This window comes from Lissotriton vulgaris, chromosome 4_1 (genome assembly GCF_964263255.1).
Source record: "Lissotriton vulgaris chromosome 4_1, aLisVul1.2, whole genome shotgun sequence".
NCBI classification, from domain to species: domain Eukaryota; kingdom Metazoa; phylum Chordata; class Amphibia; order Caudata; family Salamandridae; genus Lissotriton; species Lissotriton vulgaris.
In genome coordinates this window covers 1,966,213,764-1,966,236,737 of record NC_141691.1, presented here as the reverse complement: position 1 = coordinate 1,966,236,737, position 22,974 = coordinate 1,966,213,764, and positions in this window count along the sequence as shown.

The window sequence follows — 22,974 nt, the reverse complement described above, 5'->3', positions numbered from 1 at the left end:
AGATGGGGTCGAGTGTGTGACCTGCGATGTGGGTGGGGGAAGTGACTAGTTGTTTAAGTCCGAGGTTGGCGAGGTTGTCCACGAGGGTGGCGGTGTTGCGGTTGTTGATCTTTTCGAGGTGAAAGTTGAGGTCTCCCAGAAGGATGTAATCTTTGGAGGGGAGCGCGTGTGGGGTGATGAAGTCCGTGATATCTTCACTAAATTTTGCGCGGGGACCTGGAGGTCTGTAGAGGAGGGTGCCTCTGAGTGTGGTCTTGGGGTCAATGTGGATCTGGAAGTGAAGGTGTTCGGAGTTAGCGAGGTTGGCGTCAGAGCTGGTTGAGATGCGGATTGATTTCTTATGAACGATAGCGATTCCTCCTCCTGTGTGGCTGGTGCGGTCCTTGCGTGTGATCTTATATTCATCAGGGATGGCAATGGTGATGTCTGGTGCGGAGGAAGCATTCATCCATGTTTCCGTAAGGAAGGCGACGTCCGGAGAGATGGTGTCTAGTAGGTTCCATAGTTCAGTGGCGTGCCTGTGGACTGATCGGGTGTTGAGAAGGATGCATTGTAAGTGGTTGGGGTCGGGAATCTGTGGTGTGGTTGTAGCGGAGATGTTGTCGGTGCCGATGAATTTGCAGGAGAAGCAGGAGAAAGGTCCATGGGTGTGTCCAGGGGCGGCTTGGACGCAGTTGGGAGCGCGACCGGGGTTAAGGGCTAGGAGGGTTGCGGCATCGTAGGTAATGCGAGGGGGCTGGGAGGGACGGAGGTCAGGGGGTATGGCGCTGGGCGCGGTCCAGGCGCGGACGGGCATAGACGGGCTTACCTTTGGCGCACCTTCGGCGTGGCCGAAGCGCGTGGACGCTGCGCGTTGGGACATCCGGCATTTAATGGAGAGGGGAGGGGGCGGAGCGTGGGAGGGGCAGCAGCTGGGAGGCGGTAGCGGGGAGGAGGGGCGGGCCAGGGAACTGCTACAGACAAAATGGAGGGTCAAAGGGAAGGTGAGGCAGGGGCAGCAAATGGACCAGCGCTCCTACTGTCCTGTTAAAGCGCTAGCAGGCACAGAGAGCAAATGCTGAGAGATCGGCGCCAAAGTTAAATTCTTGGTCGGTATACTAGCTGAACGAGCACAGCGCTAGTCAATCACAGAGGCTCTAGGAAGACAAGCGTGTCAGTTACAGAGGCTTTCACACAGCGCTAGTCAATTAAGAGACAAAACCTAATTTACTCTGAAGCAATACATGCCTGTGGTAAATACTATCAAAGAGAAATTGAAAATAATTGTTCAGTCTACGTTTTCAGTAGTGGTGTGCGAAATTCACGTAATCCGCTTTCACATTATTACGTGCAATTTTGGCGAAATTACATGAAATTTCACGTGAGCCTACAAAATGCAAACCCATCATTTAGCGCTATATTTTGGTGTAAAATGTGTCCTCGTCTCTATTTTTGAAGCAGGAATGCATTTTCCACAAAATGTATCTCTCACATTCATTTTTTGGGGGATGCATTTTATGCTAAAAACTCCTGAAATACACCAGTGCCTCGAACAACAGCCATTGGCGTTCTGTTTGCATTGTTCTCACACTCCTCTGTCATCATTTTGCTTCTAAGACAGTGTAATCACTAAAGGTGGCATAATTTGGGGAATTTTGAGTAATAAGCGTAGCGTAAAATTACGCAAATTATGCTGGTGAAATTTTTATTTCACAAAGGCCTAATTGTTAGTTCTGGCATTAGCCAAGACTGTTTGTTTTTAATACAATATATATATATTCTTGGACTTGGCCCTTTTTGCTGGGTCATCCTTGAACTTTTTGCCTTCCTCCTGGTATTGCTTCTGACCTGGTGTTGGTGGTTTTAGGACTCGAAGCACTCTATCACTGCTGTCCAGTGTAAAGTGCATGTGCTCTCTATGGTAAAACGTGGTAAGATTGGTCTACACCTGTTTGGCGTATTTAATTTACCTACCAGTCCCCTGTAAAGGGGTATCTCGGGTACCCAGGGCCAGTAAATTAAATGCTGCTTGTGCCACCCACCAAAGTAGCCTTTCAAACCTGTCTCGGGCCTCTGCCATTGCAGGGCCTGCGCGCACAGTTTACTGCCGCTGTGACGTGGTACATAAAGTGGGTGCCACGTCTGTGACTCCCCTTTTACTACATATCAGTCACCCCTAAGGTAGGCCCTAGCTAGCCCTATGGGCAGGGTGTGCTGTAAATAAAAGATAGGACATGTGCCTTAAGTGTGTGGCATGTCCTGGTCGTGACAAACAGCCATTTTTGTTTCTCACTACTGTGAGGCTGCGTAATGGTGTGCGCAAATTTATTATCACTATTTTAGAAATGCCACTTTTAGAAGTGGACATTTCTGTGTGCTATGTGTCTTTTTGCCTGCCTGTTGTGTATTGCATGTCTAGCTCTGGAGTGAGAGGGGCTGAGAAGGTGCAGTGGCTGGGTGAGTCAGGGCTAGGCTGAATAGATCGATCTGCATGTGGAGTAGTAGGAGGAGTAGCACCTGAGTCTGAATAGGACTGTGCCTACCTTCCACAATCCTGGCTCCGGCCCCCTGTGGTGTGTCTGGGGCCAGAGCCTACACTAACAATGGGGACTGTTGTGCAGTTGTTAAGTTCCCCCCAGAACTGGTTTGAACTAGATCCAAGGCCCTGCGCCAGGGCAGAACAAAGACTGTATGCAGTATTGGGGCTGTCACCCCATGAAAGGTGTGCTCTTTTGTGCTTACTGGATGCTAAAGGACTGCTGGGCGCCAGGAGGAACCACCACGAAGGACTCCCCCTCTGCCAGAGGGCCCTGTGACCGGGCCTGCCTGGGCCCAGCTCTGACCTGTGTGACCTCTGACCCAGCGTGAGGTACTTGCTGGATTTATCCCCTTGCATTGAGAGGACTAAGCACCATTGCCCTGAGAGGAGCGCTGCCTGGTCTTTATGTTGCCGACTGGCTGGGTGCAGCTGGGGCCACTGGTAGCGTGAGGAGCACTCTGTCCTTACTGTGCCCCTCAGCAATTTGCCCGTGCACCAGGAGCGCATGGTGGGCGCGTTTGAATTTTATGGCTTGAGCCTGAGAAGGGGGCTCCAACTGTGCTCATAATGAGCGCTGCGGCCATGAAGGAAGTCATTCAGCGTTTTGGCCTGATTGTGGGCAGGGCCCACGAGCGAGGGCCCGGTGCAGCGTGTGGCCATGCAGCGTGTATCAGGCTGCACCACCTGGGTCAAGACGTCGCGGAGACTTCGCTCCATAATTTAGGATCGGGAGCGGCTGTGCCGGGATCCCGAAAACCGTTGCAAGACAGGCAAAGGAGCCTAACCGTGGGCGAGGCGGGCCTGAGGCAGCAGAGTCAAGGCCGGAAGTCAGGCGATTGATGCCTGTTTGTAGGCTGGGCTCCTGTGGTTGAGGAGAGCTCCGCGTACAGTCTAGGACTGCCACTGGGAGAAGGCCAGTGGAGAGGAGGACGTCCTGTGGTACAAAGGAGCTGCCGGGGGCAAGAGGAGAGCCTTCCGCGCCAAAAAGCCCAGAGATGCTGCATGAAGCCCTGGTAAGGGCCATTCTAACTGTTTCTGCACCAGAGCCTCGCGGCCTCCCTTCCACAACTTCCTGCCTCCCCTGCCTGGTAGATGGGGAGGCGGGCCGCCCCACCTGACAGCCTCTCAGGTTAGTGGTACCTGGGGGGCCTCCCACGAAGGGGAGGGGTCGCCTGACATAGGGCCCATGCCTGTGGGTCGAGGTCCCGTTCAAGTTTAAGTTCAAGTTCGGGCATTTATATAGCGCACTACTCACCCAGAGGGTCTCAAGGCGCTAGAGGAAGGGATTCAATATTTGTCGAATAGCCAGGTTTTCAGTTCTTTTATGAAGGAGATGTGGTTCTGAGTAAGGCGGAGGTGGGTGGGGAGTGAGTTCCAGGTCTTGGCAGCCAGGAAGGAGAAGGATCTGCCACCCATGGTGGATTTCCGGATGCACGGGACTGCGGCGAGGGCTAGATTGGACGATCTTAGTTGGCGGGTGGGTTTGTAGAAGGACAGTCGAGTGTTGAGGCATTCGGGTCCTAGATTGTAGAGGGCCTTGTGTGCGTGGGTGAGAAGGCGGAAAGTGATTCTTTTGTTGACGGGAAGCCAGTGGAGGTCTTTTAGATGTCCGGTGATGTGATCTTGGCGGGGGATGTCTAATATGAGTCTTGCTGACGCGTTTTGGATGCGCTGGAGTTTTTTCTGTAATTTTGTTTCGTACCGTTAGGGGGCATTGTTTCTGCTCACTCTGCCTCAAGGGAGTAATTTGAAGTCTTGTGTCGGTAAGGGGGTCATAAGGATCATTGACACCCTTAGGGGGCCGGGGGGAGTACCCACACGGCCAGGAAGGTTCCTGGTACTTTGGTGAGGCTACCTTGATTGTGGCATCCCCTTTTCCCTGATGTTCTCATGTATGACGGGCTAATTGCTAAGATTGGCACCCGAGTAATGGCCAGTGCTTTCTGTGGTGTACTGGGGCTAATGCCATGATGTATGCCTAATGTGCTTGGGCTAGGGTACTATGACCAGTGTTTACTGTTGTGTACTGGTGCTAATGCCATGATGCATGCCTAATGTGCCTGGGTTAGGAGTACTATGACCAGTGTTTACTATGATGCTCATGTCCCGGATGTTTATGCCTAACGTGTGGTGTTAAGAGCACCGTTACCAGTCCTTACTGGATTTTTCTATTTATCGCTACATGTGTGCTCTAATGGTTATGACAGTGGCCCGATTTGCCCTGTAGTCGTGTATATAAACACTGTAAAGTGATACCTAGGGCCAGGTGGCACAGTGTACATATGTGATTATGCTCTGATGTGTGGTATGGATAAGAAAGAGGCTATTTTTATATAACCTTGTGTGTAGTTTCTTATGTGGTGTTCCTAGTGGGTTGCTGCTGGGTGAGTGTGTTGCGCAAACGCTTTACACATTGCCTCCGGGATAAGCCTGTCTTCTCTGCCAAACTACCAAGGGGGCGAGCAGGGGTTATCTTCAGCGTGTAACTCCCTTGCTATGACTAGAGTGGTGGTTTCTGCCTGACTTAGGCGCATTCCCTAGCCAACCAGAAATCCCATTTCTAACATATATGCTATCCATATTTACATACAAAGTCTTTCAGTATGCCTTCTTCACTCGTTGGCCTGCTCAAGTGTCATCCATGTTGCTTCCATCTACTGTAACATACTGCCTGGGACACAGTCAACTTTAGCCATGGGATGTCCACTCTGTGCAAGATAAGAATGCAGCCATTCACAATGTGTACATTTGCACAATAAATAGTCCCCTTCAGTGCCGGAACTACAAGTGCAATGTGTGGTTTTACATGTAAAACTATTTTGGATTTTAGACTGCTTGTTTTACTTGGGCAAAGCCCGACAGTTCGCCCAACAGTGCAACTGGGCCGATTGTGTGTCATGTGTCAGCAGCCAACCCTATTGGCTTTGCCAATGCTTGTTGTTTGCTCACTTTACTGGGAGGATCAGTGTCTTGGCTTTATTGCCTCTCTTTGTGTGATTGATTTGTTTCCTTTTTCACTTTGCTGCACCTTCCTTGATGTCCACTCATTCCCATTAGTGTCCTAAGACGCCAGCCCCGATATTGACCCGACGCGCCTCTTGGACATTGATCAACCTGGTTGCGCCAGAGTCCTTATTGCGCTTTACATTTTAGGCTGTTACTGTTTTGCTGCTTCACTGGGCTGTGTAGATCTGGAGCTGGGTGATTTCCTCCTTGCATTTCCCTTTCTAATGTAAGCAATCGAAAGCAGGAGCTCTCAGGGCAGTGTAACCCTGCAGTTTACTTGCAAACTGGTTATGGCGCCCTGCAGCAGCCCCATAAATCATCTACTGATAAAAGGTTCCCGTGTGACACCCTCAGCTTTCTGTGCCTGCAGGTTGGAGTAAAAATCCCAGATACACACACAAGGGCCCCCCTACCTCCTTCTGATTCCATTTTACTGGTGTGGTGTAATTTGACCTGGCTTTCTGAGATAACTTCAACGTTCTTTAAATATGGTAGGATATAAAAATATAACTGGGGGTGCTTAGATTGTGACCTTTAGTGATGATGCGGTACTGTAGCCCTGCACACACTGAAACGGCCTCGCTGCTGAGCTCTAACCGGCCCTGCATTTACGTATTAATTTATAATATTTTTAAAGCTTCATCTAGCTGTAACCTAATTCCAGTTGCGCCTAAGTTCTGTGGTCAGAGCTGAACACAGGGGTTTTAAACGCCCCTTCGAAAATATTCTCAAAAAGAGAAATAGAGGCTAAAATATTGAATCTAGTCATTGAGAAGAGAATAACCAAGGATCTATTCATTAATAATAATATTCATAATTCTCGGCAGCCTGCAATCCCTGTATAAAAACCTGTCTCTCATTTCCTTGTTACAGGTGACTTGTGACACACCTAGTCGCTTGTAATAAAGGATATGACATCGCCGCTGAATCGTAATAACTTAATATGCCGTAACAATGTCAGTTGCCAGAGCCAGCAGATGAAGCGAAAGGCAGGTCACATAGCATAATCAAATCACAGAGCATAATTAAAACTGCATTTTCAAAAACGAAAAGCAAACATGACTTTGCCTTCTTCAGCTCTGTTTTTCTAGATAAACAGTGATCCACAGAAACGAGATATTTATGGCAACATATTTTTTTCATGCTTTAGGCCTTTTTACTCTCTACGTGGCTCTGCACATTTTCACCTGCTCTATATTTTCTTCAAACTTATTTTTAGTAGTATTTGGTGTACACTTAGTAACACTGTAACAACCATGGAGTTTAAGCAGTTTTACAGGTTATAGCATACCAAGCTTCGCTTAGGTTGGACATCCAAGAATAACACAAATCAGGACCTCTTTTTAGTACAAAGAAATAAAGGCACAGTTTCAGATATTGTAGAGGCACGAGATGTCCCAAAAAAAAGTCTTGCACTCCCAACCCGTCTTCTTTTGCGATGAGTTTTAAATCAAACCCTTCAACATGGAAGGTCCCCAATAAACATAACCCACCCCCATCCAACAAACAAAATAAGTGGCGGTGGTGACAGATATACAGTGCATTCTTTGGCCTAGCCGTGTGAGGGGTGAACCCCATGATGTTTCATAGACTTGACCTTTCTCCTCCAATTCTCCATCCTGGAATACCCCTGTGGCTGTGTCCGGTGTCCGTGAGTATAGGGTCCAAAACTGAAAAGATGCATGTCTCTAATTGAGGGCAGGCAGACCACCAGAGGCAGGCCTTGTGTAAGATAGGTGACTAATGGCCCCCATTTGTACTCAAAGTTTTTACTATCGTCCCTGAAGATATCCGTCATTCTCTTGAGACAAAGTATCTTCCAAAGCCGAGAATGTCATAAGGAAAGGACCGCTTTCTTCTTCCAGGCCGCCACGATCACAACTTTAGTGGCCCTGAGGCAGGTCCACATAATAGCTATGTCCGCCCTGGTTTGATGTTCTAGTGATGGATCTCTGATGCCTAGGAGCACTCCCTCCATGGAGGTTGGTATGGGATAACCCAACATATCTTTAATGTGTGTGAGTATCTCTTCCCAAAAGGGTTTGATTGTAGGACAATCCCACCATATATGTTGGAAGTCACAGAGGAGAGAAACGCCCTCTCCAACTCATATCTGACGTACTCGGGAATATCAGTTTAAGTTTGGTGGGATATAAATACCAATCCATCAAAGTTTTTAAGTGAGCTCCTCGTAATTCTAAGGAATTATTAAATTTGGCAATGTCTGACCAGAGCCCGGCCCATTCCTTATCGGATATATCTCTCTGCACTACCCCCTCCCACATGGACATATACCTAGTTCTCGGGGATCGGGTGGCAGCAAGCAGGGAGCTGTACAAACAAAGAGATTACACCCCTCATGGAGCATGCCCTCTGTACAAAACATTTTGAACAATTCCGCCACCCCTCCCTCCGCTTTTGGTCGCTTCAAGATATGAAATGTTAAACGGGCCCTTCCATTTTGCCAGATGAACCGAGTGATTAGTGATCAGATTTTTGGAAGAAGTTCCCTATCTAGTACGATGGGTAGTGCTTGGAAGAGATACACAAATTTAGGAAGCACTGTCATTTTGATCGCATGTATGCGGCCCAACCAGGAAATAAAAATAGGTTTCCAGTGCTTGTGGTCAAGTTGAAGCTGAGGAAGGAGGGGCGGGAAGTAGACCTTGTATAGCCCTTCTTGGCGTGGTGTTAATTTTATACCCAGGTATTGAAGTGAGCGCTTGGCCCATTAAAAGGGAGTGTGTTCCCATAGACCATTAGCCTCAGTGGCCGGGAGCGTGAGATTAAGTATAAAGGATTTGTCTAAATTGACTTTAAATCCCGCCACTGTCTATAGCAAAGCCAGTTCGGTCTGCAGCGCAGGAAGCGAGAGAGATGGATCAGTGATGGATAAGAGAACATCATCAGCGAATAGTGAAATTGTGTGATTATCTCCTCTAAAGGGAATTCCTTTTATCTCTGGAGTCTCCAGGATACGCATCACCAGCGGTTCAATGCTTAGAGCAAAAAACAGGGGCGATAGCGGACACCCCTGTCTAGTCCCTCTGGTAAGGGAAAATGGGGCAGACATAGTTCCACTAACCTGCACTCTAGATCAACGTTGTATATAGTTGGCCCTGATCATATTAATACATTTGTCCTTAAAACCAAAGTATCTGAGCGTGCTAAACAGAAACAACCAATCCAGCCTGTCAAAGGGCTTTTTGGCATCCAGACCCATGAGAATTGCTGGTATCTTGCGCTTAGTTACTTTCTCAATTAAATGTACCGTTCTTTGTATGCTATCGTGGGTCTGCCGGCCCTTTATGAAGCCAGACTGGTCAGGGTGGACAAGGTCTGGCATCAGATAATTTAACCTCTCTGCCAAGATGGCTGAATACAGCTTAGCATCCAGATTTAAAAGTGCAATGGGTCGGTAGGAAGCGCAGAGGTGTGCATTTTCCCCCGGTTTAGGAATCACTACTATCACTGCCTCAGCCATGGAGGGAGTAACCCCAACATCTTCTGCCATTGTATTAATAAGTTGTGTGAGGTGAGGGTTATATCTGATGCGAAGGTTTTATAGAACTAGGCCGTCAGGCCATCCGGACCTGGAGCCTTGTTGGGCTTAAGGGATGTGATCGCCGCGCTCACCTCCTCTTGTGTTATGGGTGCATTGAGGATATCATTTCTGGCCTGTGAGACCTTAGGGAAGGCCAGTGTTTGCAGGTATCTATTTTGTTAATCTATTTCCCGTGTCTCCCCTGTGTACAATCTGTCGTAGAATACCCCGATTATTATGGACTTTTTGTATATGAGGATACTAATGTGCCCTCCCTATCAAGTACACTTCCAATGTATTCCTTTTCTCTTTTTTCCCTGAGTTGTCTAGCCAAGTGCATACCTATTGTGTTCCCCTGTGTATTGAATATCTGGCTCAGCCGCAGCAAAGTGTACTCTGCTCTATTGTTATATATCGCTTACATTGTGAACCCCTGGTGGGCGTGCTCTTGTGTTTTTTTCAACTATCTCTAGTTCCGCGCCACTAGGCTCTCTCTATAGCTCTTTGCTTGTTCAGGGTAGCATTGAGCTCTAGGCATTGTCCCCTTATGAGTGCTTTGAAGGCATCCCAATTATTGAAGGCCGAAGTGTCTTGGGGTGCATTCAAATTGAAAAATTCTGTAATCGCTCCCCGCAACTCATTCCACAGCAGTCCATCCCTTGTAAGAGAAACCGGAAAATACCACCTAGAGGACCCGGGTGTGATGCGACTCCAGCTGAGACATATCGAGACAGGGCAGTAATCAGAAATCGAGAGTGGGAGAATCTTTGCTTCCTGGAGAGAGCCCAGCAGGTTTGACTAATAAATACATAATCAAGCTTTGAGTAAATGTGATGAACATGTGAGAAGAAAGTGTAATCTCTGGCCACAGGATAAATCGTGCGCCAGGCATCCCTCAGACCGCGATCGTGTAGTGTCTGTTTAGCACTTGTGGGAAAGGAGCTTGCAACTGTTCTGTGGGGATGAGCACTATCGAGCTCTGCTTGCCATGTGAGATTAAAATCACCCAAAAGGATTGTCGGTTCTTCCGCAAACTATCCCACATGATCCAGTAGAGTTGTCAGAAAGGCGGGATGGCCCACATTGGGTGTGTAAGCTGCAATAAGAGTACAGAGTCTCCCTCTCAGTGTACCCTTCACCATGACCATTCGGCCCTCCTTGTTGGATTTAACTGCCTCTGGTTGGAATTTAGTTGAGCTATGGAAGAGTAGCGCTACACCTCGCTGTTTGGGGACTGCTGAGGACCTATCGAAAAGGGGATAATGTTTATGGCGTAATCTCATCTCTTCGGCCTTTTTTAAGTGTGTCTCCTGAAGAGCCACCATATCGAAGTGATGCTCCGTAAGATATTTCCAAATTTTTTGTCGCTTAAGGGGCGAATTTAAACCATTAACATTCCATGATACTACGGCGATCACTATGAAGTTATATCAGTTCCCCTTTCCTCCCACCCGTACTCTGATTCTTCATACTCCGTATCAGTCCTTCGAGTTTTAGTTATTGATCCTCTTGGTTCTACCCCCTCGTGAAATCTGCATGGGCTAGAATGTGCACCTGAGTACTGTACCCTGTCAGCCACCACCATACCGCTGATTCCCTCCCCCCCAAATATAAAGAATAAAAAAAAAAAAATACCAACATCAATGTGTGCCAAAAGGATAATAAAACTCTGGCTGTGTGAGTTACAACACACCTGGGCATGTTGGTGGATGACTCGACCTGTGTCCCCATACACGCCCGTCCCGTCTGTTCAAAAGAGTTCACCATCTATTGGATCACAACTGTGGGTGTTCAAAGGCTTCCTTCGACACGCTTCGGTGCTTAAGCCATTGTCCCCTAGAAGTTTGTTGTCCACATGTGAACGCCCTCCCCTGGAATACACCGCTCCCACTAAAACTGTTAAGCCTTATAGCATGTTCCTACATCCAGTGTGGTCACTTATGGCCTCCCTTAGTGCTTGTGCTCCATTGCAGTTTTTTATTGCCGCTTCGGTCTGTTCCCCTCGATGTGTCTTCTGTGTTCCCGACATCAACTGGGGAGGCCCAGCACTCTCAGACCCTCTTCAAGTTCGGTAATGTGGCGCATCTTGTTATTATGTTCAAAACTCAGTCCAAATGGATATGTCCATCTATATTTTATGTGTTCTTCATTCCAATTTAATATTGAGCTGAGGTGGGCTTAAAATCTCTGCAAAGAGTCCCTCAAGGAAGGCCTCCAGGTCTGGCCCCTCTGCCCCTTCCTCCAGGTCCCGGATCCGAATGTTGTCTCTACGGGATCTGTTTTCTATGTCCTCTGATTTCAGTAGGGCCAGATGTAGTTGACTCTGGAGATCTTGTATTTGTTCTTGCGTGTCCGCGGTCCGCTTGTCCAGCTCTTGGGTTTCTAGATCCACTGCTCTCGTGCCCACAGAGTCCACATCCTGCTGGAGCGTGCCATGCGAGTGTCTAAGTCTGTTTTGATTTGCTCGATGGAGGCTTTGATATCCTGATTAAGGTCAGCGCGCAATTCAGTTTTAAATTCTCTCAAGGGCGCCATCAAGTCCTCCTTCGTGAGGGTCATGGTGTCAGTGGGTTCGCCTTTCTCTGGTGGTTGACTTTTTTGTCACCTTCGGTGGCATAGGTACAGGCACAGTGACTCCCCTGCATTTATGCTTGCAGCGTCAACCGTGGAGAGTACTCGCCTCCCCCTCCACAAGCTGTTTATAGCCGCTGAACTGTCGGTGGGTGCCAATAGGCCCCCGCTCTTCAACTCACTAGGACAGATATGCAGCGTTAACAGTCCCCAGTTCTTATAACTGGGTTCCCACTGCTGAGCGCTGTCAGTGCTTGTTGGACTGTGGGGAAGGCACAGAGCCCCTTCTTCCTTACATCTCTCCTGTGGTACTTATGTATGCTATATCGCTGGTGCACTTACTTCGGGAACCCCCTCGTTTAGTCAATTTGCGGCTGGGTGCTGGCCGCAATTTTAGGGTCAGGCACGATCAGGCAGGGTTTTGGTTTGCCGCCATTTTCTATCCTTATTCAGGCTACTGAAAGTGCTCCCGCTGCCCTTTGTCATTGAAAACAATGGGGTAGACCCAAGAAATCAATAGGACCTGGGTAACTGTATATATATAAAGAAAGTGGTCCTAGATACAATTTTTAAACACAACTAATGATGTGAATATTGTTTCTTCACAGTCAAAAACAAAGTCAGACTAAATCTGAACATACAGACACAAGGAGATGTATAGTTAGCTTAATTCAGCTCAAAAATACAGGAGACCCAACACAACAATGTATACAACAATTTCTACTGCAGTTTATTTACAAATTCATAAAATTTCAGCAAAGGGAAAAAGGAAAGGAAAAAGAGTTGGTGCTCAAATGAAGGAAGGTGTAAGTATAGATTTCAAAGTAATTTAGTGCAACAGAGAAATTATTTGTACATTGCACATGTAAAGCCTACCCATTTACAATCTATATACAATATTATACAAGGGGACAGGAAGGGGCAGGTGTAGGCTTTAAGGAAGTAACGGGGGGATCGTCGACGTTTCGACCCTGGCGCAATAAGGGAAAGTCGCGCCCCCCGCCCCCGCACGTTAGGGGATAACGCTGTAAATTAAAGATTCACTTGAACTTAAATTAGTTCCATTCTCGTCCTTGACCATCGGTACCAGTTTCATCGTGTTACTGGACTAGGCACGATTGATTACTACTGCCCATTGTGTACCAACTAGTTTTGGATTGAATCCCTACTCTGAGCAGAAATTTCTCATCTCGAGGTGCATCGCCCAACTGATCTGGAATTGCGACACCTTCCAATTTTAATTGGTGCTTCCCCGTCCCCTTCCCTACAACCGTCCTGAAGAAGACCCGCAGCAGAGGTCGTGTCTTTCCCTTATTGCGCCAGGGTCGAAACGTCGACGATCCCCCGTTACTTCCTTAAAGCCTACACCTGCCCCTTCCTGTCCCCTTGTATAATATTGTATATAGGCTTTACATGTGCAATGTACAAATAATTTCTCTGTTGCACTAAATTACTTTGAAATCTATACTTACACCTTCCTTCACTTGAGCACCAACTCTTTTTCCTTTCCTTTTTCCCTTTGCTGAAATTTTATGAATTTGTAAATAAACTGCAGTAGAAATTGTTGTATACATTGTTGTGTTGGGTCTCCTGTATTTTTGAGCTGAATTAAGCTAACTATACATCTCCTTGTGTCTGTATGTTCAGATTTAGTCTGACTTTGTTTTTGACTGTGAAGAAACAATATTCACATCATTAGTTGTGTTTAAAAATTGTATCTAGGACCACTTTCTTTATATATACCCGCTGCCCTTTGGCCACACCAGGCCGTTCTATTGCATCCCTCTCTCACCAGCTGGAAAGATTGTGCCCTCCAGTGGACCACACATCCGCCCTGCTGGTCCCAGCCTCCGATCGCAGGTTGCAGCTCTTCTGATCAAGGTATGCAGCGTCCCGCTCACCACTCACATAGGGGTCATGAAAGGACAACACCGCAAGGTTTAAAAGCATTGCAACATGGCCCCCCTTCCCCGAGTCTTAAAAATGCCCTTGGGACCAAATCCACTAAAGCTGTAACTTAAATGAAGAGGGAGTGGGGCTGCGTGACCCCCTCACTGAGCCTTTAATGGCCCGGGACCCCATTCCCAGGGGAGCCCACCCCCGGAACACAGAAGTTACCCTTCACTCATTACAACGGGCAGGGAAATGTGTTTTCTTCCATCTGGCGGAAGCATTTGTAAATCTCCTGCCAAACGGGAGCAAACACAAAGTCCGCTCCCAGCTGGTTGGAGATTTAAGAATGCTCCCGCCTCTGGGGAAATACTAATGTTCTATTTCCCTGCCCGCACTAATGTGGACAGGTAGACCAGAACCCATATTGCTCCTGCCCAGAGGGAGCAGCATAAATAGCTACTACTCTCTCTGGTCGGGAGCCGGCTGAGGCTGAAGGGGTCTAGGGGCTCCCCATGCGGCCCCCAACATCGTGTTTGGTGGGTACCCTGGGTGGGTGGGTAGTATTAATGGAGGCCCCACCCCTCTTTAAAAATGGCACGACCCAGGGGCATGGGGTCACCGGGGCCTATGAAGGATCTGCGAGTAGGCCATGTGGCCCCGTCCCTTTTTAAAAGAATATGGCCTTGGAGGAGGGGGTCCACAAGCCCTAATAAAGTTCAGGGGGCCGTGTAACGTGGCTCCCCACCTCTTTATATTGTCGTGCAGTCCCAGGGATTGGGGTTCCTGGTCGATGAGTCCCTGGGGATTAATACACCTTGGGAAGAGTGGCCATGCATCCCCCTCCCCTTTTAAAAACAGATGTGGCCAAAGAGACTCCTTTTCTCTTTAAAAAATACACAGTCTCAAATGATGGGTTCTCCGGGGCCTAATAAGTCTCGGGGAGGGGGGCTGCATCCCCAAGGGGTCCTGGGGGCCTTTTAGGGTTTATACGGGGTGGGGGTATGCTGCCACACCCCTTTATATTGAAACTGGCCCAGGGGGTGATGTCCCTGGGCCAATGATGGCTTGTGGATGGAGGGCTGCAAACGCCCTCCCCTTAATATGTATGTTTTGGCCTTGCGGATGGAATCCCTGAGGCCTGAAGGCCCTTCCTCCGTCGCGCATGCCAAAGAGTGTGCGCGGCCTGGGGCTGGCAGTCTGCTGGAGGTTTGGCCATAGGGCATGGCTGCAGACTAAGCCCTGTACCAATCCATTCCACGCATAGCCAACAACTGTGTATGGCCTGGGGTTGGCAGCCAGCTGGGGGTTTGGCCATAGGGCAATCCCCTGTTGCACACAGCCAAAGGCTGTTGGCTGCCTATGAGGAGGTTCACCACAGGGCCATTTGATATGTCATCAGTGATGTCATAGAACATGCCATGAGTGATGGAATATTTAAGGTCATAAGGAGGGGTGAACGTTAATGCTAGTTCTGAAAACTATAACTGGTGAATTTTTGTTTTGTTTTGTTTAAAGCGTTAATGTTGTTACTGATATATTCACCTAACTTTAATGTCATATTTATCTTTTGTTTTTTTGCCATTGAATTTCTAAGGTTTTCTTTTTAACAAAAACAGATCTTTTGATATCACCTAACTATATCGTTTTTACACACACTCTCTCTCACTCAAGAATGAAGCTAGATGTTAGTTTTGTTCAGCAAACACAGAACTTCAAAAAAAGTGAAATTTGTCAGTTATAGTATGCAAAATGCATTACGTACCATAACACTTGCCTCTTCATGTTTTTCTGTTGTTATGCAGCCTTTTTCTTTACATGCAGCATTGGTAAAAGGATGCACTTTTAAATTTAAAATTCGCTATTTTAATGAAAAGGTTGAATTCTAAATTTACACTTTTTCTAAAACTCAAGATTTTGGTAAAATAATGCTTTTTTCCAATTTTTTAAAAATAGTAGCTTTGTGACTTTGATTTTTGGCAACTTCACAATTTTTCCATGGTAAATTTGCTACTTTTTCCTTGTTTTACTTCCATGTGCCATGGCTCTCAGAGCATACTAGCACTACCCCGGGGTCAGACCCCTCTCACTGTGCCTCCCCATTGCCGTTGATTTTTTTTTCCTCAGCGCTGGTTGTGATTCAGTCCCAAAGCACAGTTTTGTATATGGATGAACTTTTTAATTGTCCCCTTCATCAGCCAATCACGTCTTGAAAAATTCAAATGAGTCGGATTTTAACCCACAATATATACAAAAACATTATCACTTTCAAGCCCCCCTGGCACTTTTTTGCAACTGTAATTTGGCAAAAAGTAATTGACGAATTTACACCTAACCAACAAAAACACTTTCTTAGTGAAGTTCTCCATTCGGATCAAGGTTGGCATAAATGTGTTCCATTGGTGCACCACACCATACAGTTGTCTGTGGTGCAATAAGCGAGACACACATTCAGGCCAATGTTGGCATAAATCTGTTTTATTGGTGCCCCACACCATACAGTTGTCTGTGGTGAAATAAGTGAGACACACATTCAGGCCAAGGTTGGCATAAATCTGTTCCATTGGTGCGCCGCACCATACAGTTGTCTGTGGTGGAATAAAAGAGACACACATTCAGGCCAAGGTTGGCATAAATCTGTTCCATTGGTGCGCCACACCATACAGTTGTCTTTGGTGCAATGAGTGAGACACACATTCAGGCCAAGGTTGGCATAAATCTGTTCCATTGGTGCACCATACAGTTGTCTGTGATGCAATAAGTGAGACACACATTCAGCCCAAGGTTAGCATAAACCTGTACCATTGATGCACCGCACCATACAGTTGTCTGTGGTGCAATAAGTGAGACACACATTCTTCAGGCCAAGGTTAGCATAAATCTGTTCCATTGGTGCACCGAACCATACAGGTGTCTGTGGTGCAATAAGTGAGACACACATTCAGGCAAAGGTTGGCATAAATCTGCTCTTTTGGTGCACCGCACCATACAGTTGTCTGTGGTGGAATAAGTGAGACACACATTCAGGCCACGGTTGGCATAAATCTGTTCCATTAGTGCACCATACAGTTGTCTGTGGAGCAATAAGTGAGACACACATTCAGGCCAAGGTTGGCATAAATCTGTTCCATTGGTGCACCATACAGTTGTCTGTGGAGCAATAAGTGAGACACACATTCAGGCCAAGGTTGGCATAAATCTGTTCCATTGGTGCGCCGCACCATACAGTTGTCTGTGGTGCAATAAGTGAGACACACATTCAGGCCAAGACTAGCATAAATCTGTACCATTGATGCACCGCAACATACAGTTGTCTGTGGTGGAATAAGTGAGACACACATTCAGGCTAAGGTTGGCATACATCTGTTCTATCGGTGCACCGCACCATACAGTTGTCTGTGGTGCAATAAGTGAGACACACATTCAGGCAAAGGTTAGCATAAATCTATTCCATTGGTGCACCGCACCATACAGTTGTCTGTGGTGCAATAAGTGAGACACATTCAGGCCAAGGTTGGCATAAATCTATTCCATTGGTGCACCATACAGTTGTCTGTGATGCAATAAGTGAGACACACATTCAGGCCAAGGTTGGCATAAATCTGTTCCATTGGTGCGCCGCACCATACAGTTGTCTGTGGTGCAATAAGTGAGGCACACATTCAGGCCAAGGCTAGCATAAATTTGTACCATTGATGCACCGCAACACACAAATATCTGTGGTGGAATAAGTGAGACACACATTCAGGCCAAGGTTGGCATAAATCTATTCCATTGGTGCACCATACAGTTGTCTGTGGTGCAATAAGAGAGACACACATTCAGGCCAAGGTTGGCATAAATCTATTCCATTGGTGCACCATACAGTTGTCTGTGGTGTAATAAGTGAGACACACATTCAGGCAAAGGTTGGCATAAATCTATTCCATACAGTTGTCTTTGGTGCAATAAGTGAGACACACATTCAGGCCAAGGTTGGCATAAATCTATTCCATTGGTGCACCATACAGTTGTCTGTGGTGCAATAAGTGAGACACACATTCAGGCCAAGGTTGGCATACATCTTTTCTATCGGTGCACCGAACCATACAGTTGTCTGTGGTGCAGTAAGTGAGACACACATTCAGGCCAAGGTTGGCATAAATCTGTTCTATTGGCGCAGTGCACCATACAGTTGTCTGTAGTGCAATAAATGACACACATTCAGGCCAAGGTTGGCATACATCTGTTCTATCGGTGCACCGAACCATACAGTTGTCTATGGTGCAGTAAGTGAGACACACATTCAGGCCAAGGTTGGCATACATCTATTATATCGGTGCACCGAACCATACAGGTGTCTGTGGTGCAATAAGTGAGACACACATTCAGGCCAAGGTTGGCATACATCTGTTCTATTGGTGCACCGAACCATACAGGTGTCTGTGGTGCAATAAGTGAGACACACATTCAGGCCAAGGTTGGCATACATCTGTTCTATCGGTGCACCGAACCATACAGGTGTCTGTGGTGCAATAAGTGAGACACACATTCAGGCCAAGGTTGGCATAGATCTGTTCTATCGGTGCACCAAACCATACAGGTGTCTGTGGTGCAATAAGTGAGACACACATTCAGGCCAAGGTTGGCATACATCTGTTCTATCGGTGCACCGAACCATACAGGTGGTTGTGGTGCAATAAGTGAGACACACATTCAGGCCAAGGTTGGCATAAATCTGTTCCATTGGTGCGCCGCACCATACAGTTGTCTGTGGTGCAATAAGTGAGACACACATTCAGGCCAAGGCTAGCATAAATTTGTACCATTGATGCACCGCAACATACAGATATCTGTGGTGGAATAAGTGAGACACACATTCAGTCCAAGGTTGGCATAAAGCTATTCCATTGGTGCACCATACAGTTGCCTGTGGTGCAATAAGAGAGACACACATTCAGGCCAAGGTTGGCATAAATCTATTCCATTGGTGCACCATACAGTTGTCTGTGGTGTAATAAGTGAGACACACATTCAGGCCAAGGTTGGCATAAATCTATTCCATACAGTTGTCTGTGGTGCAATAAGTGAGACACACATTCAGGCCAAGGTTGGAATAAATCTATTCCATTGGTGCACCATACAGTTGTCTGTGGTGCAATAAGTGAGACACACATTCAGGCCAAGGTTGGCATACATCTGTTCTATCGGTGCACCGAACCATACAGTTGTCTGTGGTGCAATAAGTGAGACACACATTCAGGCCAAGGTTGGCATAAATCTATTCCATTGGTGCACCATACAGTTGTCTGTGGTGCAATAAGTGAGACACACATTCAGGCCAAAGTTGGCATACATCTGTTCTATCGGTGCACCGAACCATACAGTTGTCTGTGGTGCAATAAGCGAGACACACATTCAGGCCAAGGTTGGCATAAATCTGTTCTATTGGTGCAGTGCACCATACAGTTGTCTGTGGTGCAATAAATGACACACATTCAGGCCAAGGTTGGCATACATCTGTTCTATCAGTGCACCAAACCATACAGTTGTCTGTGGTGCAATAGGTGAGACACACATTCAGGCAAGGTTGGCATACATCTATTATATCGGTGCACCGAACCATACAGGTGGCTGTGGTGCAATAAGTGAGACACACATTCAGGCCAAGGTTGGCATACATCTGTTCTATTGGTGCACCGAACCATACAGGTGTCTGTGGTGCAATAAGTGAGACACACATTCAGGCCAAGGTTGGCATACATCTGTTCTATCGGTGCACCGAACCATACAGGTGTCTGTGGTGCAATAAGTGAGACACACATTCAGGCCAAGGTTGGCATAAATCTGTTCCATTGGTGCGCCGCACCATACAGTTGTCTGTGGTGCAATAAGTGAGACACACATTCAGGCCAAGGCTAGCATAAATTTGTACCATTGATGCACCGCAACATACAGATATCTGTGGTGGAATAAGTAAGACACACATTCAGGCCAAGGTTGGCATAAATCTATTCCATTGGTGCACCATATAGTTGTCTGTGGTGCAATAAGAGAGACACACATTCAGGCCAAGGTTGGAATAAATCTATTCCATTGGTGCACCATACAGTTGTCTGTGGTGTAATAAGTGAGACACACATTCAGGGCAAGGTTGGCATACATCTGTTTTATCGGTGCACTGAACCATACAGTTGTCTGTGGTGCAATAAGTGAGACACACATTCAGGCCAAGGTTGGCATAAATCTATTCCATTGGTGCACCATACAGTTGTCTGTGGTGCAATAAGTGAGACACAGATTCAGGCCAAAGTTGGCATACATCTGTTCTATCGGTGCACCGAACCATACAGTTGTCTGTGGTGCAATAAGTGAGACACACATTCAGGCCAAGGTTGGCATACATCTGTTCTATCGGTGCACCGAACCATACAGGTGTCTGTGGTGCAATAAGTGAGACACACATTCAGGCCAAGGTTGGCATACATCTATTATATCGGTGCACCGAACCATACAGGTGTCTGTGGTGCAATAAGTGAGACACACATTCAGGCCAAGGTTGGCATACATCTGTTCTATCGGTGCACCGAACCATACAGGTGTCGTTGGTGCAATAAGTGAGACACACATTCAGGCCAAGGTTGGCATACATCTGTTCTATCGGTGCACCGAACCATACAGGTGTCTTTGGTGCAATAAGTGAGACACACATTCAGGCCAAGGTTGGCATACATCTGTTCTATCGGTGCACCGAACCATACAGGTGTCTGTGGTGCAATAGGTGAGACACACCTTCAGGCAAGGTTGGCATACATCTGTTCACCGAACCATACAGGTGTCTGTGGTGCAATAAGTGAGGCAAATTATCCTAAACAGTCTAATTTATTTCAGGCATTAGAGAAAATGGCGTTTCTTCCCACTGCACACATTCAGATTTTCAACACAGCAAATGATTCACACCTGAAGTTCTAGGGCTAACCAGGAAAACTATGAGATTTGTAGTTTTCCCGCGAGTCCTCCGGAAGTGTTAGGGATTTTTTTAAATGTGGAAAACTATCCAGATCATAGTCATATGAGTACACCTGCCTAGAGTACCTCATTTCTTGTGAATCAGCCCCATATGTTACTGACTACACCTGAGTGTTCATAGCCTATGAGATCCCTTCTCCCAGATCCAACATAGATGCTCCTGGTGACGTCAGGCAAATGCATTCCTAATCGACAATAGCTCTGCCTTATTGATTTAGATGAATTCATACAAATGCCCCCCATGCAACTGCTTCATGTATGGACTATGCATATATAACGTTGAGATAGATGTTAGGAATAACCTAGTATGATGTGGGTGGGGACATGGATGTCTGACATACTGCACCCATAGAATAAGAATCAAAATAGAAGGGCAGGTAGAAGGCATGTGCATAGTTTACTCTGCTTCCACTTCGTAGACATCCATAATCAAGGAGGAGTGTGCCCCGTGGGTTCCATGGGGTCTGGATATATTCAGAATTAACCCAAAACCCTCAACCAATCTTGGCCACCGGCGGTGTAAAGTTATCACCACTATCGTATATTGTTGGGCGGTGTCATCACTGTGTTTCGCACCTAGGTACTCGCTTCCCTAGGTGAGTACCGCTTCCATCCGAGGGAAAGTACTGGTGGAATCCGTGTGGTGTTCTATATAAAATTACCTCCTGTATCTTGGAACAAATATTTAATGAAGGTGAAGTATACAGGGGTAAGATTAAAAGGTTGAAGTGGTGACGTTCAACAGATGTGTAAATTGCCCTTCACATCACAAATCGTGGTCAGCATGTTTCAGCCTGTGTCGCCTATAAGGGTCTGTGCTTTCATCAGGGCCAAAATCAGAGTTCAACAGGTCCCTAACTGTTGTTTCTTTTGTTGTCTCTTAGGGGCATATGTATCAAAGGATACATTTGCGATTTTCAAATAGCGATTTTTAGAAGACCGCTATTTGAGAATCGCAAAGCGACATGTAGATAAAAATTAGCATTTTTTTGCGATTCCCTTGACTTCCTTGATTGCAACTTGCAAATTGTGAGTCGCAATTAAGGAATGGCTTCTCATTCATTCCTATAGGCCAAGATGCCCAAAGGAATGAATGGAAATTGTGCGTTCAATTTGAGAGTACCCAATAGATACTCGCAAATTGCGCGCACAATTTCAAGGGTTCAAGGGTTCCAAAAGGACACCCTGTTGCACCCCTGAAATGTGCATGTGTGCGCATGTGGCGCACATACATTCCCTAAGGGCATGTATGTGTGCCACATGACACTTTGAAAAACGCAAAAAAGTGCCTTTTTATTGGAAATCGCAAATTACCACCAACTTGAAGTTGGTGGTAATTTGCGATTCCTTAAGACACTATCGCAATTTGCGATACCTACTAGCATAGCATTTAGGGAATCGCAAATTGCGATTCTCTAAATGATAGCGCAAAATAAGGAATCACGATTTTTACAATTCCTTATATTGCGAGTAGTTATTTGCCTACCTACATAGCCCACAGCTAAATTGCGATCGCAAACTCTGAAATTCTGCGAATTTCAGCGTTTGCAAATGCAATTTAGTTTGATACATATGGCCCTTACTCACATGTCTTCATTCAGATATACTCTGTCGGAAAGCTAAATGGGCTTTCCTTAAGCATTTGATCTCCGGTGACTGACCTGTGTCTTTCTCATTCATTCTGCACCAGTGCTCTAGGCTCATCCAGCATGATGTTTATAAAACCTTACTCGCACCACAGAACAGTTCTCGGTCCTTCCCGGATCCACCATAAGCAGGGCCGGTGTTAGGCATGGGCAGTGTGGGCAGCTGCCCAGGGCCTCGCACTCTGCCTGGGCACTCTGCCCTGGGGCCCCGCACAATGGCAACACCCCAGCAGTCCTCGTGTACCCCTGCCGATCAGAGTGAAAGAAATGCGTCTCTTCACAACTAGGCTCATGGGAGGGGGGCCCCCTCCTGGGGCCTCTAAGGGATGGTGTGGGAAGGCCTAGGGGAGGGGGACACCTCCCGGTCTGCCCATTCAGAGACTCAGCAGGACGCCCATTGCCAGCACTTTAGCCCACACAGGTGTAACTCAGCCCCCAAGCAATTCTCACACCTTCAGTCCCACATGGGCTGTACAAGAGGTGCTTTGGTGGCTGAGAGGAGGAGCTGTAGCTCAGGTGGAGTCTGCACAAAGCAGCTTCCCCGAGCCCAGAAGGTGTCACATACGTACATTTCAGGGGCCTTGCAGATTCCCTTTTGCCCAGGGCCCCAAAAACCCTAGGACCGGCCCTGACCATAAGGTGTTAGCCTGGTAGCTCTGGTGCTTTAGTAAGAAACTGGCAGGCTCTTGCATGGGAGGCAGCCTCCCTCGCATCTAAAAGCAAGGCCGTTTCCAGTTTTCAATAAAGGAAGTCAGCTGAAGGTCGTATACAGCCACTGGAAAGAGACTTTT